Raw genomic sequence first — 17,542 nt, forward strand, 5'->3', positions numbered from 1 at the left:
GTCGAGTATATTGAGCTTCTTTACCACCATTGTTTTGAATTCCATGTCTGACATTTGGGCTATGTCTATTTCGTCTATCTCTCTTTCTGAGGATTCCTCTTTTCTTTTCATTGAGGGGTTATTTTTGCGTCTTACCATGTTGGATTCTTTTTGTTTTTATTTATTTATTTATTTATTTATTTATTTATTTATTGGGGGGGTAGTCTGCTTTGACTTCCCTCCTTTGTGGTGTAATATTCTTTATCGAAGGTCTGGGAGTTTCAGTGGTGCAGTCTCTTTGATATCCTGAGCCTGATGGTCTTAAGTTACCCTTTATGTCGTTTGTTTATGCTGTTCGGTTATATTTCAGATGTTCTTTGATAGGATCTTCCTTCTGGCTACTTGGTTGAGAGTCACTCTATCTGCTTTGTCTTGAGTTCTTTTGTGGATATGCTGTTAAAGACATAAGCCCAGGCAGGAGACCCACACCCTCAGAAAGTATCCCCCACTCTATCCTGCTATCGTTAGCCAACTAGCCCGTATTAATATAAATGTAAAGAGATTTGAGCTTTTATACTATAAGAAGAATAGATACGAGTTGTTTTTGGGGAGGAAAAATATAATTTTTGATAGAGGGGTTGATAGATTAATAATAGTTGAGACTGTGCAAGCCAGTTAGTAATATTTACATTGTATGTTAAGAAAAATAGAAGAAAAGGATAGAAAAATACTTAGTATAGTAAGAAAGTGGGATTGTATTGTATTTGGGTTTATATAGTAATTATATTGTATTATTTAAAGTAATAGGGGGGCTAAGCTAGACACACAAACGAATAAACCACTATTAAAGAGAAAGGATGAGAAGGAGAGGTTATATGCAACACGTTAGAGATAAAGTTTGTTATTATTGGAAGAGGTGGAGGAAAAACACTCCCCCAAAAAATCCCCAAGAAAATAGGAGAAAGAAAAGAAGAAAGAGAGAAAGAGAAGAAAATAAAAAAAATAAAAAATTTACCACAACCCCCCCCAAAAAACCCCAAAAGGTTAGCAAGAAAGGAACAAAGAAAGATAGAAAAGAAAGAATACAGAAGAAAGAAAAAAGAGAGAGAAAAAAAAATTGAACCAAAAAAAGAAAATATATATATATATATATATATACCCCCCAAAACCCCCCCCCAAAAAAACCCCAGGAAAAGAATAAAGAAAGAAGGAAAGAAAAGAAATTATTAAGAAGAAAGAAAGAACAAGGGAGAAAAAATTTGGAGAAAAAAAAAAAACGATGTTTTTACTCCGTTTTAGCCTTGGTGTGTTGCCTTCTTTTTCTGGGTCCGCAGCTGGTCTAGTGTGGCAGGTCAGAGGTTCTTGTTCTTTTGCCGGACTGGTGTGCGCACCCGGTTGCCGCTATGGTGCGCGCCCGCGATTGCCGGCGCGGCGCGCTACCTTGCTGCCCGCTGTAGCCAGTTGAGGTGCCCTTGCGCGTAAGCCCCTGCGCGCTCTGACGGCCCGAGAGTTTGCCCCGCGGTTGGAGCCCACTGCTGCCGGGCCGCGGTGGTTCCCCGTTCGTGCCAAGGTGTCTCTGTCCGCGCGGGCGGCCCGAGCGCTTTCCCCGGGATTGGCTCCTTCTTTCACTGGGGCGCGGCAGTTCCCCGTTCGCGCCGAGGTGACCCTGCCCGCGCGGACGGCCTGAGCGCTTTCCCCGGGATTGGCTCCTTCTTTCGCTGGGGCGCGGCAGTTCCCCGTTCGCGCCGAGGTGACCCTGCCCGCGCGGACGGCCCGAGCGCTTTCCCCGGGATTGGCTCCTTCTTTCGCTGGGGCGCGGCAGTTCCCCGTTCGCGCCGAGGTGACCCTGCCCGCGCGGACGGCCCGAGCGCTTTCCCCGGGATTGGCTCCTTCTTTCGCTGGGGCGCGGCAGTTCCCCGTTCGCGCCGAGGTGACCCTGCCCGCGCGGACGGCCCGAGCGCTTTCCCCGGGATTGGCTCCTTCTTTCGCTGGGGCGCGGCAGTTCCCCGTTCGCGCCGAGGTGACCCTGCCCGCGCGGACGGCCCGAGCGCTTTCCCCGGGATTGGCTGCTGCTTTCGCTGGGCCGCGGCGGTTCCCCGTTTGCGCCGAGGTGACCCTGCCCGCACAGGCGGCCAGAGAGCTCCCACTGACCCCGGGCTGAGGTGCTTTCACGCTCGCACGCTGCCCCGTGCCCTCAGTCCCGCTGAGCCGAGCTCCGGGAGTTGGTCTCTCGCCTCTTAGGGCAGGGCCAGGGACACTTGCGCTCAGTGGAATCGAGCGTCCGTGGGTCGCCGCCTCTCGCTGTTCCCGTGCTGCAGCCGCCCGCCTTCCCTCACCCGTCTGGGCGGGCACAAACAGAGCCTGCGCTAGTGGTCTGCTTTCCGGCCTGGGGCCCTGCGCCCACGGGAGCTGTCTAGGGGTGTCTGTGCACAGTCCTCTGCGTGTTCAGTGGGCCCTCCCTGTGCCCGTTGGGGCACTGATCTTATGTCCGTTGGGGAATGTCCGAGGGACGCCTGGACTCACGGCCCCGCGCACCTGGGCCAGTGAATGAGAGCACTTCCCTATGTGCGCCCCCGCGACCCAATGGTAGGGTTGAGGAGTGGATTAGCGCGCCCCTGCGCCTGGGCTCCTCCAGAACGGCCTACCACACCCAAACTTTCCTCCCGTCTCCACCATCCACTAGAGAAAAATATAAAGGAGAATTATGTTCTCACTTGCCCGGTAGCACGCTGTCTCCTGTCCTTCAGCGCCAATGCCACTTGGTCGAGTCCCGTCTCTGCCAGCGGGCAGAGATCCGCTCTCCGCCTGACTCCTCTCTGGGGTAGCCTGTGGTCGCCAAAAATCCTTTGTGTGCTTCCCGCCACAGCTCGGGCAGCCGTCCCAGTCAGGAATCCCGTTTCGTCCCCTTTTTCTCCGCTATCCTCACTAAACAGGTTGTTCCCAGATGGATTTTCTCTAATCCAGCAGTGCCTTGGCTCAACTCCCGCCAATGTCCAGCTGCTCACTGAGATGTTCTGTCTGCAATTAGACCAAACTGTAGACGGGTCTCCGGAGCCTAAAACCGCAACCTCTCCTCACTCCTCCGCCATCTTACCTCTCCCCCCTACTCTCACTCTTGTCAAGAGGGCCGGGTGAAATAAACGGCTGGGACACTGCTAACTTCGGGGAACCGCTGAAGCAGAGAGATCATGAACACCTTCCTTCAAAGGAATGTCTACACAAGGGAGGCCCCAGCACCAAGAAGGTGAGGAACATTGAACTGCCCCGCGAGGCCACCAGAGGAATCACCACACGCTCCCTACCCCCCACCATCACCATGGTGACTTCATGCATGAGCCTAGGTTTCTAATTGTAGAACTTCCTACCTTAACTGTCCTCATGGTACAGAACCCCTGGGCTGCTCCAATTGAAACAGAACCCACGGGCTCTTTAGTTAGGGGCCCGATTGCCCGCCGCCAGAATTATAACTTCCAATACCAGAGTTTAGTGAAAAGAAAAAGAATTGTTTATTTAATAGTTATATAAATTTAATCATTTGCAGATTTCTGCTGTTAAGTCTTATGTTCTTTAAAACACCCATAAACACATATCCTTGCCTCCCCCTACCAAACCAGGCTAGTTTTAGAAAAGTTAGAGATACCATTTCCCTACTTTCTAAACACAGTTCAGCTTTACCAGTAGCTGCCAATCATTCAGTTCTGACTGGGGAGACCTTGTCTGTGTTATGGTGCCCACCAGCTTTTAATCCAGAACCTCGTGGATCCTTAGCCTCCTTGTAAACTACATGGTTAGTCCTTTGTAATCCACATGGTCAGTCTGTTCCTTTTCTTCAAAGCAGGAAGGTATGTTCCTTCCTTAAAACTGCATCGTCAGACCCCATTAAATCCACATGGTCAGCCTGTCCCCAGTTAAAACTGTATGGTCAGCCCCGCTACAATGTCTGCCACTTATTTTTAAATCCCTGACTACGTCCTCTGATGCAGTGGCCATGGCACTTAGTTCTGACCATTCACAGAACCTCACGCCAGCTCTGCATGCTTTTTTCCATACCATCCCCTGGTCCAAGACCTCTCCCATCTACCTAAGGCCTTGGATGCATTAAAGCCATTTTGCATAACAAAGACACTAGCCACCAGCCTCAGGCATGTGATGGCATCCTGAAAGCTTCTTCCTTCTCCCCATCCCCCAGGTGCAAACTCGGGTTTTTTTGGACACTCTTGTTTCTGTAACACTCAGGACCAGACCAGCCAACTGCCACTCCTAGATCTATCCAGTATCCTTCACCTTCTCCCAGATCTCTTTTCCCTCTCCGCATACTCTTTGTGTTTGAGTTGAATCAGTCACTGTATGAACCCAACAGCAGCCTTGTCTTCCTCTCCATCCACTTCAAGATAGGCAGGCAGCCCCGCCTCCTCGAGTCCATCTCCCCTAAGGTAACCAGGGCATCAGCTTCCAGGTCATCAGGGCTGGTGCAGTCCAGCTGGGCTCTCAGCTGATGAGATGAAGAAAGTGAAAGCACTAGCAGGAAGCGGGGGGAGTGCCCCACCGCTTACTCTGTCTAGAGCTCTACCAAAATGGCCTAGTATCCATAAAAGGCCATTTGATATCACAGACACACATCCGTTTCTATCAGCATTTGTGTCTCCCAGCAGGATTCTGCTGCTTGACGACCAGGTATAACTCAAAAGAGGCCTGCCGAGGTGGGAGTGGTATCTTTTCCTGTTCAAAGATGCGTTTGTTGTGACCAAAACCAAATATAATAACAAGTTTATGATAAAAAATACAATGAAATTGGGTACATGTGGATAGCAAACTGTGTGAATGAAGTGGAGGAAGCAAAACCAATGCCACCGATCGTCCTGGGCTGGCCCACATTGAACTTTGTGGCCACGTTCAGGTCCCCAGAACAGAGGGACAAATGCTCTTTCTCCTTGAGAGATACATCAGTCTAGAGAAAGAGAAGGATTATCTGAAGACTATTCCCCTCAAAATGTTCACCAAGGACATTGGGAATGGTGCCTATTCTAAAGCTATAACAATAAGGAATTTCGATACAGCAAGTAACGTTACCAACATGTCACTACCAATGCTAGGGATGACTGGCTCTGAGAGTAATTACAAGTTATGGGTCAGTTCTGGCCGAAACAAAAAGGCATCACATCCACTTATTGGGCACAGATATCCTTATGGAATTAAGATGAACCGTCTTTGAGACACTGCACTCCTTTTTGTTTTCCTCTGTTTCCTTCTTTCCCCTCCTTTCCCCATACCTCCCCCCTCTGGTCACTGTCAGTCTGTCCCTTGTTTCCATGCCTCTGGTTCTCTGTTGCTCACTTGTTTGTTTTGTCCATTAGGTTCCTGTATTGGGTGAGATCATACGGCATTTGCTTTCACTGCCTGGCTTATTTGACTAAGCATAAAATTTTCCACTTCCAGCCACACTGTCGTGAAAGGTAGGAGTTCCTTCCTTCTTTCTGCTGTATAGTATTCCATTGTGTAAATGTACCACAATTTTTAATCCAGCCATCTACTGATTGGCACTTAGGCTGTTTCCAGCACTTGGCTGTTGTAAATAGCACTGCTATGAACATAGGGGTGCATAGGTTCTTCTGAATTGCTGTTACAGGATTCTTCATGTATACAGTATTCCCTCTCTTATCAAGGGTATTACGTTCTAGACCCCCGCCCCCTGTGAAGTAGGAACCTTACATTTATTCTAAACTCTTAAACCTACGTAACTTTAACAACGTACATATACAGTACCGCAAAATCCCGCAATATAGTGAAAAATTCATGATAAATAGTTAAATATAATATTTTTTAAAATCCTGCAATACAGTGAGGCTATGATAAGTGAACCATGATATAGAGAGGGACTACTGTAATCCCAGCAGTGGAAGAGCTAGATGAAAAGAAGTTTCTAATTTTAGTTTTTTCAGGAAATTCCATACTGTTTTCCACTGTGGCTGCACCAGTCTGCATTCCCACCAGCAGTGCACTAGGGTTCCCTTTTCTCCACACCCTTGCCAGCACTTGTTGTTTGTTGATTTGTTAATGAAGGCCATTCTGACTTGGCTGAGGTGATATCTCACCCTGGTTTTAATTTGCATCTCTCTAATGGCTAGTGATGTTGAGTATCCTTTCATATACCTATGGGCCCTCTGTATGTCCTTCATGGAGAAGTGTCTGTTCAGGTCCTTTGCCCATTTTTTTTTTATAGGATTGTCTGTTTCATGGTGTTGAGTCATATGAGTTCTTTATGTATTTTGGAGATCAAACCCTTATCTGAAGTATCATTGGCAAATACATTTTTCCAGATCATTGGTTCCCTTTTCATCTTGCTGATGTTTTCTTTTGCTGAGCAGAATCTTCTTAGTTTGATGTAGTCCCATTTGTTTATTCTTTCCTTTATTTCCCTTGCACTATGAGATATATCAGTTTGTCTATGGAAAGTCACATTTCACCACAGGATTCTCTACTTGTTAACGTCATGATGTTGCTGGTGAAAGTGGGTTCTTGCAGTGCTGTGAGGAAAACATTCCAGAAGACACACAAAGGAGGACAAGACCTGGTAATAAGATTTATTTGTGGCACCAGATACAAAATCAGAGGAATTATACTGGGTTTCCACCGTCCCATCTCTGTCTGTCCCATCATGAGAAAGTCCAATCTTACCTTCATCAGGCCCAGAACTAAGGGCAGTGTCCAGATATTTTGTGCCATGCCAAGGCAAGTCCAGTCCAGCCTTTTTCACCATCCAGCTAGCTTAACTTGTTTTCCTGGCTGTATCTCAGCTGGGGTATGCTCTCAGAGTAGTTCACAGGCCTTCAGGGCCACAGGCAGGTGCTATCCCACATGGCTGCTATGAAGAGAGAACACATGCGAGAAGGAAGAGGGTAGACACTCCTTACCTAGTGAGAGAAAAAAGGCTTTGTCTTGTGAAGCTGATTCTATTATCTCAGGCTTAAAAAGGACCAGGTTCTCATTTTAAACAAACCAATCAACTTCCCAAGACTTTGTGGGCTTCTGATGGGTCCACTCCCTAAACAAGTCATTCATTCTGTGAGGTTGTGTCTCTTATCCAATTTGATCTCTTCCCCAGGCTACACTGACTGGCCTCTATGGTCACCACTTTGGCTTCTATTGTGCCTCTGTTTACCTCCCCTTTTATTGTTCTATCCCTTCCCTCAGTGATCTGGGGAATTGGAGGATGGTTTCCTGAGGAGTATGTAGAGCTGTAACTTCCCAGGGAAGCAACCAGGTTTATGTTCCCTAGTTGATTACACTCAATAATATCTGATTTCTTTGCTCTCTTACTTTATTAACATCTAGCTACCTATGTTAACAATGTTAACCTCAGAGTCAGGGTGCATCATTCTCTCTGCTTACAAATAGACCACGGTTTCTTCCTTAACACAAGTGAAACAAGGCCAAGATATTTAAACAAGACTTTGTCAAATGTTAACAAAAGAAAAACAAGTTCACAAAGTAACTTGAAGCTCTCCAATGTGAGAGTCAAAGTATCACTTCCTCTCTGTATTCAAGACCTTGTTGCCTTGTGAAGGGGCTAACTATGGCTAATCCTAAGAGAAAAAGATCAAGTGTGCAGATAGGTATTCTTCCTCCAACCTAAGACCAGCCTTCCTAGTGAAACCGGAGAAGCCAGTGTTCATGCTGCCTGTCACCTACCAGAACCAATCAGCAGAAACAGAGATTGAATTTTTATGGGCACTTATTCAGAGGATTGGCAGGTTTGTGCCCTCATAGACCATCTTAAATTCCATTGTAAACCAACCCTTTTCATAGGGAGAAGAAAAGTGTAGTTAAGGGGTTTGGAATTCAGGGGAAACTTAATCAGATAAAAGCTGCAGCATTCTTTCATCTGTGTCCTGGGTGGTGGTCTCTATTCTGTGTCCTGGGCAGTGGTCATCTCACCCTGGAGCACAATGGCTCAGGTACCATCTTGTTTGCTTACAGTCCTCCTGAGGCACAAAGATCAAACTTCTTATGGTCTCCTGGAGTCAAGGTGGATCATATCTCCAGTTCCTGAAACAATAGTTTTTACATAGATTGATTACTAAGCTTATCATCTATTACCTGAAACTAAAATGTTTCCAACAGTTGAGTCCCCCATCACTAGTCCCACTTTCCTGCTTAAACCCTTGTCTCTTCTTTAGGGATTGACACTAAGATCATTCACCCAGTTCAAGGGAGAATCCACTCCCTGAGCAGGGAGTGCGGTGTTAAGCGCTGAGTCTTCAGCAGGGTGTCCAGGTCAGAACAGAGGCAGGCTAGGGTAGTGTCAAATTCTGGGTTCAAATCTGCACTATGCCAAGCACCAGCTGTGTGGTTTGGGTCAGGTTACTAAATCTCTCTGTGCCTCCGTGACCTGCTTTGTAAAATAGGAATAATAGGACTGACTTCATGGGCTCAATGTAAGGATGAAGTTAGATCACAGATATCAAACACTGGCAACAATGTGTGGGATACAGCAAGGGCTCATAATGGAAAGCAGCAGAAATGCATAGTTTGCCTACCACCCATTCAAAGGACACATAGGTCATCAGGAGCAATGTACTCTTTCAAGAATAAGGAAGACCTCATCAGAATAGATTTAAGACAAAGGAAAATAAAACCAGAGCATGGCATAAACTTGACCACTGGATCAAACAGTTTCCTCACCATCCTGCAAACACTCATTTAAAATGATGATTTCCACTTGCCTCATCCCAAGTACCCTTGCCTCATCCCCATTAAGATTTCAAAGCCATTGACCTTCCTTCCTCTACCAGGATACTTTGGAGTGCAGGTTTTACTCTAGTGGAGCTTCAGGGCCTTGGTAATTCATCCGCTCCTTTCTTATTCCTCGGTGTTTCTGATCAGACAGAGTTTGAAGAGGAGATAGGGTTCATTCTGTCAAACAGCAAACAAAGAGCCTCTCCTCATAGCGCAGTGTTCCCACATGACGTAGAGGCTTAGGTGTCCTGGAATGCTCCAGACCTGCAGAAGGGCACTCAACTGTCTTGAATATACAAAAGGGACAATGTAGTGAAGGGACAAGTTTGGCTGTGACATGTATCCGTGCCTTAAAATGTCATGATTATACTGATTGTTACATTTTGTTTTGTTTTTCATATCCTCTAACAGCATAGTCTTGTACAGTGGTCAGGAAATAACTTGTCAAAGGCTAAAAATATATACATTGTAGGCTTTTGGGGCCACACCATCCCTGTTTCAACTACTCAACTCTGCAAGTACAAGGGAAGGCAGACATAGGCAATAGTAAACCACAGAGTGTGGCCGTATTCCAAAAATATGTTAGTTACAAAAGCAGATAGTAAGCTAGATTTGGCCCAAGGGCCATAATGTGCCAAACACTGGTCTAGTAGATTGTTTCTCAAACTCGAGTCATGTCCACAGCACCTTTGTAGTTTTCATTTAAATCTATGCACATCTGTAATTGTGTTGATTAGAAATTATTAGAGTTCATTCGTTTTTAAAAATTGTGTTTCCTTTTGCTTATTAATTGAAATTATTGGGGTGACATTGGCTAATCAAATTATATTGGTTTAAGATATACAAGTCTACAATAAAGAATTTGTATATTTTACTGTGTTCATTACTTCAAGTCAAGTCTCCTTCCAATCACCATTTATCCCTCCTCTACCCTCTTCTCTCTCCCCCCACCACCTTTATCCTCTTTAATCACCATACTGTTGACTGTATCTATGAGTTTTTTCTTTTCTTTACTGAAATTCTTCACCTTTTTTACCCAAATCCAAACCTCCTTCTCCTCTGACAGCAATGACTGTTTTCTGTATTTATCAATCTGTTTTTATTTGGTTTGTTAGTTTACTTCGTTCCTTAGTTCCACATATAAGTAGAATTATGTGGTATTTGTCTTTCTCCTGTTTATTTCACTTAGCATAATACTCTCCAGGTCCATCCATGCTGTCACAAAGGTAAGATTTCCTTCTTTTGTACAGCTGAGTAGCATTCAATTGTATAAATGTACCACATCCTTTTCACCCATTGATATACTGGTGGGAACTGCATCTGCTTGCAAATCTTGGCTATTGTAAACAGCATTGCAGTGAATGGAGGGGTGTACACAATCTTTTCAATAGATGTTTGTGGTTTCTTTGGATATATTCCCAGAACTGTATTAGCCAGGTCATAAGGCAGGTTCATGTTGAATGATTTGAGGTAACTCTGTACTGCTTTGCACAGTGACTGATCCAGTCTCCATTCCCACCAACAGTGTACAAGGGTTCCCTTTTCTCTGCATCCTCACCAACACTTGCTTTTGATTGATGAGGGCCATTTTTACATGTGCAAGGTGATATCTCATTGTGGTTTTCATTTGCATTTCTCTGATGATTAGTGCCATTGAGCATCTTTTCATATGTCTATTGACCATCTGTATGTCCTTTGCCCTTTCTTAATTGGATTGTTTTGTTTTGTTTTGTTTTGTTTTGTTAAGTTGTATAAGTTCCTTGTAAATTTTTGCTGTATTCCATGTCTCAGCAATTATGTTCTCCCACTCCATGGGTTGTCTTTTCGTTTTGTTGATGGTTTCCTTTGCTGTGGTAAAACTTGTTAGTTGGATGTAATCCCATTGCTATAAGAAATGTCTGAAATTTTACTGCCTATGTTTATTTTCTAGGATTTTTATGGTTTCCACTTTAACATTCCAGTGTTTAACCCATTTTTAGTTTATTTAGTATGTGGCGTAAGGAGGTGGTCTACTTTCATTTCTTTGCATGTATCTGTCCAGTTTTCCTAACTCCATATATTGAATAGACTACCTTTACCTCTTCCTATGTTTTTGCCTCCTTGGTCAAATATTAATTGACCATAAAGTCACAGGTTTACTTATGGGTGCTCCATTCTGTTCCATTGTTCTAAATTTCTATTTTTATACCAATACCATGCTGTTTGGTTTACTATGGCCTTGTACTAGTGTGATTCCTCCAACTTTATTCTTCTTTCTCAAGATTATTGTGTCTATTCTGGGTCTTTTGTGATTTTTGGAATTCTGGTTCTAGTTCTGTGAAATATGTTACTGGTATCTTGATAGGAATTTGGATGAACCTATAGATTGTTTTGGGTAGAATAGACATTTTAATGATGTTAATCCTTCTTATCCATGAACATTATTGATGCTTCCACTTATTTGTATCTCCTTCACTTCTTTTCTTTAGTGTCTTCTAATTTTCTAAGTACAAGCCACTTCCACCTTTGGTTAAGTTTACTTCTAGATATTTTATTTTTGGAGGCAATTGTGAATTGAATTGTTTCCTTAGTTTCCCCTTTGGATCATTCATTATCAGTGTATACAAATGCAACTTATTTCTTCATATTTATTTTGTATCCTTCTACTTGACTGAATTCATTGATTAATTTTAGTAGTTTTCTGCTAGAACTTTTACGGCTTTCATATACAGTAACATGTCACCTGCAAATAATAATACTTTTACTACTTCCTTTCCACTTTGCATGCTTTTTATTTTTTCTTCTTGTCTGATTGCTATGGCTAGGACTTCCAGTATTATGTGAATAAGAGTGGTCAAAGGGAACACCTCTGTCTTGTTCACGATCTTAAGGGAAATACTTATAGCTTTTGAATATGATGTTGGCTGAGGCTTTGTCATAGGTACCCTTGATTATGTTGAGGTGTGTTCTCTCTATTCTCACATTGCTGAGAGTTTGATCATAAATGGGTGCTGGATTTTGTCAAATGTTTTTTTCTGCATGTATTAATATAACTGTGTGTTTTTGATCCTTCATTTTGCTTATGAGGTATACCAAATTATTAATTTGTGGATATTGTACTGTCCTTGCATCCCTGAAATAAATCCCACTTGATCATGATATATGATCTTTTATTATATGGCTGGGTCCAGTTTGCTAATATTTGTTGAGGATTTTTGTATCTATTTCATTAGGAATATTGGCCTATACTTTTCTTCATTGTAGTTATTTATCTGGTTTTGGAATTAGGATAATTCTTGGCTTGTAGAATGAGCTAGGGAGACTTCCCTCCTCTTGAATATTGTGGAAATTTTTGAGAAGAATACCTGTTAGTTCTTTTTTGAATGCTTGGTTGAATTCACTTGTGAAATCATCTTCTCCAGGACATTTGTTTGTTGGGAGTTTTTCTTTTTTTTTTTTGCTGTTATTACTGCTTCAATTTCACTAGTTATAATATGTTTATTCAGATTCTCTGATTCTTCCTGATTCAGTTTTGAAAGGTTGTATGTTTCTAGGAATTTATCCATTTCTTCCAGATTGCCCAATTTCTTGGCATATTGCTTTTCATAATATATTCTTACAAGCCTTTGTATTTCTGTGGAATTGGTGGTTCTTCTCCTAGTTCATTTCCGATTTGATTTATTTGAGTTTTCTCTCTTTTCTTCTTGATGAGTCTGGTTAATGGTTCATCAATCTTGTTTATCTTTTCAAATAACTAGCTCTTGGTTTCATTGATCTTTTCCATTGCATTTTTAGACTCTCCTTTATTTCTGCTATGATTTTTATTATTTTATTCCTTCTACTCACTCTGGGCTTTGTTTGTTATTCTTTTTCCAGTTCCTTTAAGTGTAAAGTTCAATGTTTATTGAAGAATTTTCTCATCTCCAGATAGGCCTGTAGTGCTATGAATTTCCTTGTTAGCACAGCTTTTGCTGAGGGTTGATCCCATGCACAAATTGGTCAATGGCAATCAATAATCAATTACAACAGGAAAACTCACATGACCTCCAAAAGGGCACATTCCTGGAGCATCCAGGTCTAGGGTCAAGGAGACGCATCACTGGGTCCCACGGGACACCTACTAACTACATAAGGCCACCCTACAAAGACTAGGAGTCATAGCAGATTTATCTAATACATAGAAGCAAACACAAAAAGGAAGCCAAAATGGGGAGAAAAAGAAACAGGCCCCAAAGGAACGAACAGGAGAATTCTCCAGAAAAAGAGTTAATGAAATGGAAGCAAGTAATTTAACAGATACAGAATTCAAAGTGATCATTATCAAAATGCTCAAGGAACTTGGTGAGAACCACAACAGTATGAAAAAAGACATAGAAACCATAAAACAGGACCACACAGAAATAAAGACTGCAACATATGACATCAAGAATACACCAAATGGAATAAACAATAGGTTGAATGAAATAGAAGATTGAAACAGTGATTTTAAAGACAAGGTAAAAAATAAATAAACCACTCAAAGCAGCAAAAAGAAAAAATTATAAAGAATGAGGATATGCCATGGTTGGGTGATCCAGCTTGTTGAGTGTTGTCCTTTACACCAAATGGCTGTGGGTTTGATCACCAATCAGGGCACATACTTAGGTTGTGGATTCCATCCACAGTTGGGGTGCATAAAGGAGGCAACTGATCAATGTTTCTCTCTCCTTCTCTCTCTCTCCCCCTCTATCTCTCTCTCTCTCCCCCTCCCTCACTTTCTCTCTCTATCAAGTCAATTTTTAAAAAATATACACTCATATGATAGTTAATAAAAGAATAAGAATGGTTTAAGGGAACTTTGGACAATATGAAGCATAACAACATCTGCATCAGAGTGGTTCTAGAAGGAGAAGAGAGAGAGCAAAGGATTGGGAATCCATTTGAAAAAATCATGACCTAAAACTTTCTTAATTTGGCAAAGGAAAAAGACACATAAGTCTAAGAAGCACAGAGAGTCCCAAACAAGAAGAAACCAAAGATGTCCACACCAAGACAATTTATAATTAAAATGGTAAAGCTTAAAGACAAAGAGAAAACCTTAAAACCACAAGAGAAAGACAGTTAGTTACTTACAAGGGAGCTCCCATAAGACTGTCAGCTGCTTTCTCGACAAAAACATTTCAAGCCAGAAGGGATTGTCATGAAATATTCAAAGTGATGAAAAGCATGGAACTACAACAAAGACTCCTTTACCCAGCAAAGTTCTGGTTCTATTTTGCTTGTTTGTTTTGTTCATTAGGTTCCTGTATTAGGTGAGATCATATCGTATTTGTCTTTCACTGCCTGGCTCCTTTCACTTAACATAATATTCTCCAGTTCCATCTATGCTGTGGCAAAAGGTAGGAGTTCCTTCTTTCTTTCTGCTGTTTAGTATTTCATTGTGCAAATGTACTACCATTTTTTGATCCACTCATATGCTGATGGGCCCTTAGGCTGTTTCCAGCACTTGGCTATTGTAAATAGTGCTGCTATGAACATTGGAGTGCACAGGTTCTTTTGATTTTGTGTTTTAGGAATCTTTGGGTATAATCCCAGTAGTGGAATGGCTGGCTCAAAAGGCCATTCTACTTTTAGTTTTTTGAGGAAACTTTGTATAGTTTTCCACTGTGGCTGCACTAGTGTGAATCCCACCAACAGTGCACTAGGGTTCCCTTTGCTGATGTGTTAATGATGGCCATTCTCATGGGTGTGAGGTGTGGTATCTCATTGTGGTTTTAATTTGAATATCTGATGGCTAGTGATGTTGAGCATCCTTTCATATGCCTATAGGCCCTTTGTATGTCCTTCTTGGAGAAGTGTCTATTCAGGTTCTTTGCCCTTTTTTTAATTGGACTGTCTGTCTTCCTCGTGTTGAATCATATAAGTTCTTTATATATTTTGGAGATCAAACCTTTGTCCAAGGTATCATTGACAAATGTGTTGTCCCATACAGTTGGTTCCCTCTTCTTTTCACTGATGTTTTCTTTAGCCGAGGAGAACATTTTTAGTTTGATGTAGTCTGATTTGTTTATTCTTTCTTTTATTTCCCTTGCCTTAGGAAACATCAGTGAAAATATTGCCACTGGGATGTCTGTGATTTTACAGCCTATGTTTTCCTCTATGACTTCTATGGTGTCATGGTTTACTTTTAAGTCTTTTATCCATCTTGTGTTGATTCTGGTGTGTCATGTACGTTGGTGGTCTAGTTTCATTTTTTTGCATGCCCCTCTCCAGTTCTCCCAACACCATTTATTGAAGAGGTTATTTGACTGCATTTTATGCACCTACTCCCTTTGTCCAATATTAGGTCACCATGGAGACCTGGGTTTATTTCTGGGCTCTCTTTTCTATTCCATTGATCCATATGTCTGTTCTTAGGTCAGTACCAGACTGTTTTGATTACATTGGCCTTGTAATATAGTTTATAACAGGTATTGTGATTCCTCCTACTTGGTGCTTTCTCAAAATTGCGCAGGCTATTCAGGGTCATTTTGGGTCCCATAGAAAGTTGTGAAGTATTTGTTCTAGCTCTGTGAAATACGTCATTGGTATTTTAATAGGGATTGTGTTGAATCTATAAATTGCTTTGGGTACTGTAGACATTTTAATGATTTAATTATTCCAAACCATGAACATGATTTGTATCTTCCCTATCTTTCTCCAGTGTTCTGTAATTTTTGGAGTACAGGTCTTTTACCCTCTTAGTTAATTTTATTCCTAAGTACTTTATTTTTCTTCTTGCTATAGTCAGTGGGATTTTTTTCTAGTTTCTATCTCTGAGATTTCATTTTTGGTGTACAAAAATGCCTTTGGTTTCAGAATACTGACTTTGAATCCCAGCCTTTTGACAATTTCACTGATTAGGTTCAATGGTGTTTTGGTGGAGCCTGTAGGGTTTTCTATGTACACTATCATGTCATCTGCAAATAATGACAGTTTTACTTCCTTCTTTCAAACTTGGATATCTTTTATTTCTTTTGCTTGTTTGCTGTGGCCAGAACTTCCAAAACTCTGTTGAATAAAAGTGGAGAGAGTGGACATTATTGTCTTGTTTCTGATCTGAGGGCAATAATTTTCAGTTTTTTTCCCACTGAGTATGATGTTGGCTGCAGGTTTCTCATGTATGGCCTTTATTTTACTGAGGTTATGCTCCCCCTAATCCCACTCTGCTGAGCGTTTTTATCATAAATGGGTGCTGTACTTTATCAAACGCTTTTTCAGCGTCTATTGATACGATCATGTGATTTTTGTCTTTCCTTTTGTTTATGTGATGTATTACATTTATTCATTTGCAAACATACCATTCTTGCATTCCTGGGATGAATCCTACTTGATCCTGCTGTATGACCTTTTTACTATATTGCTGGATCTGGCTTGCCAATATTTTGTTGAGGATTTTAGCATTTATGTTCATCAGTGATATTGGCCTGTAGTTGTCTTTCTTTCTTGGGTCTTGACCTGGTTTTGGAATTAGAAGAATACTGTCCTCATAGAAAGAGTTTGGGTGTCTTCCCTCTTCTTGGATTTTTTGGAATAGTTTGAGAAGGATAGGAGTTCGTTCTTCCCTCAAAATTTGGTCACATTGGCCTGTGAAGCCATCTGGTCCAGGGCTTTTGTGTGCTGAAAGTTTTTTGATTACTGCTTCAATTTTACTAATTGTTATCAGTTTATTCAGGTTTTCTGCTTCTTCTTGATTCAGTTTTAGAAGATTCTGTTTCCATAAATTTGTTCATTTCACCCTGGTTGTCAAATTTCTTGTCCTACAGTTGTCCGAGACACTGCACTCATGCTGAGAGGCTCGGAGGACTCCACCATCCTGCTCAACCTCCAGGAGCTCTGCCTCACAGAACAGCTGCCCCTGGAGATGCAGCAGCAGTTCACCCTGAAGCCCAGACACCTGGCTGCAGTCCAGCAACTAAAGGACTTGGGTCAGAAGTCACATCAAAGGAGAACATCATTCACCAACTGGCTCTTTGGGCAAGGTTCTAGCTCTCACCTGGAGAACTCACCCATGTCACCAACCTCTCCTAGGCCATGATAGCTCTTTGGAGTGTGTCTGCCCAGTCTCTGTAAGCATGCCAGTCCACCCAAACCTGCCTGGGATATGCTGTTTTGTCTTTATCAGAATGGATCCTTCACCAAAGACATATTTAGGCAGTCAGGCAACATGAAATCTTGCCAAGAGCTCAAAGATAAACTCAATTCTGGAGCTGAAGTACACCTAACATATAAATCTGTCAAGGATTTTCTAAAAAGTATCCTTGGCAGTGTACTGTCTTCAGATCTCTGTGATTGCTGGGTCCGCGTCATGAATCAAAAAAACGATGACAAGAAAATCCATATAATTCAAAGGCTCTTAGACCAGCTTCCGAGAGTCAATTTTGTTCTCCTGTGGTACCTCCTGGGAGGGTTACACAACATTAAACAACACTCCTACCTCAATCAGATGACCACATTTAATTTAGTGGTGTGCATCGCTCTGAGCCTGCTTTGGCCTCCTGCTCCCATTGGCTTAAAACTAGAAAGTGAGTTTGTAAAAAAGAATACTCTGATAATTCAATTCCTGATTACCAACTTCTGCAGAGTTTTTGGAGAAGAGATCACTTCTCTCTTTGGAGAGACTTCAGGAAGCTGTCATAGGAGAGACAGTACCTCCAATACCTCTCATCACAGCTGGAAAAGTGAGATGAATGAGAGTTAGGATGCTTTGTGCAGTGACTTGGTAGAGGACCTTGGTCATGAGAGCAGAAGCATGGGCTCCCTGTTCACTCTCAGTGACCATGACCTTGACCAGCCTCTACAGGAAGAGGATAAGACTTTTTTAAAGTAG

At 42.2% G+C, this 17,542-nt stretch overlaps 1 protein-coding gene and 1 pseudogene across 2 annotated transcripts in view; both read left to right on the forward strand.

Annotated features, from left to right (window-relative positions):
* Positions 1 to 17,542, forward strand: part of LOC150002045 (tRNA wybutosine-synthesizing protein 3 homolog) — a 272,954-nt gene that overhangs the window by 197,028 nt on the left and 58,384 nt on the right. The gene's annotated exons all lie outside the window — the stretch shown is intronic.
* On the forward strand, positions 4,480 to 17,542 carry LOC150002046 (rho GTPase-activating protein 20 pseudogene; annotated as a pseudogene).

Source organism: Furipterus horrens, unplaced genomic scaffold, assembly GCF_987537825.1.
Source record: "Furipterus horrens unplaced genomic scaffold, mFurHor1.1.pri manual_scaffold_9, whole genome shotgun sequence".
Lineage (NCBI taxonomy): Eukaryota > Metazoa > Chordata > Mammalia > Chiroptera > Furipteridae > Furipterus > Furipterus horrens.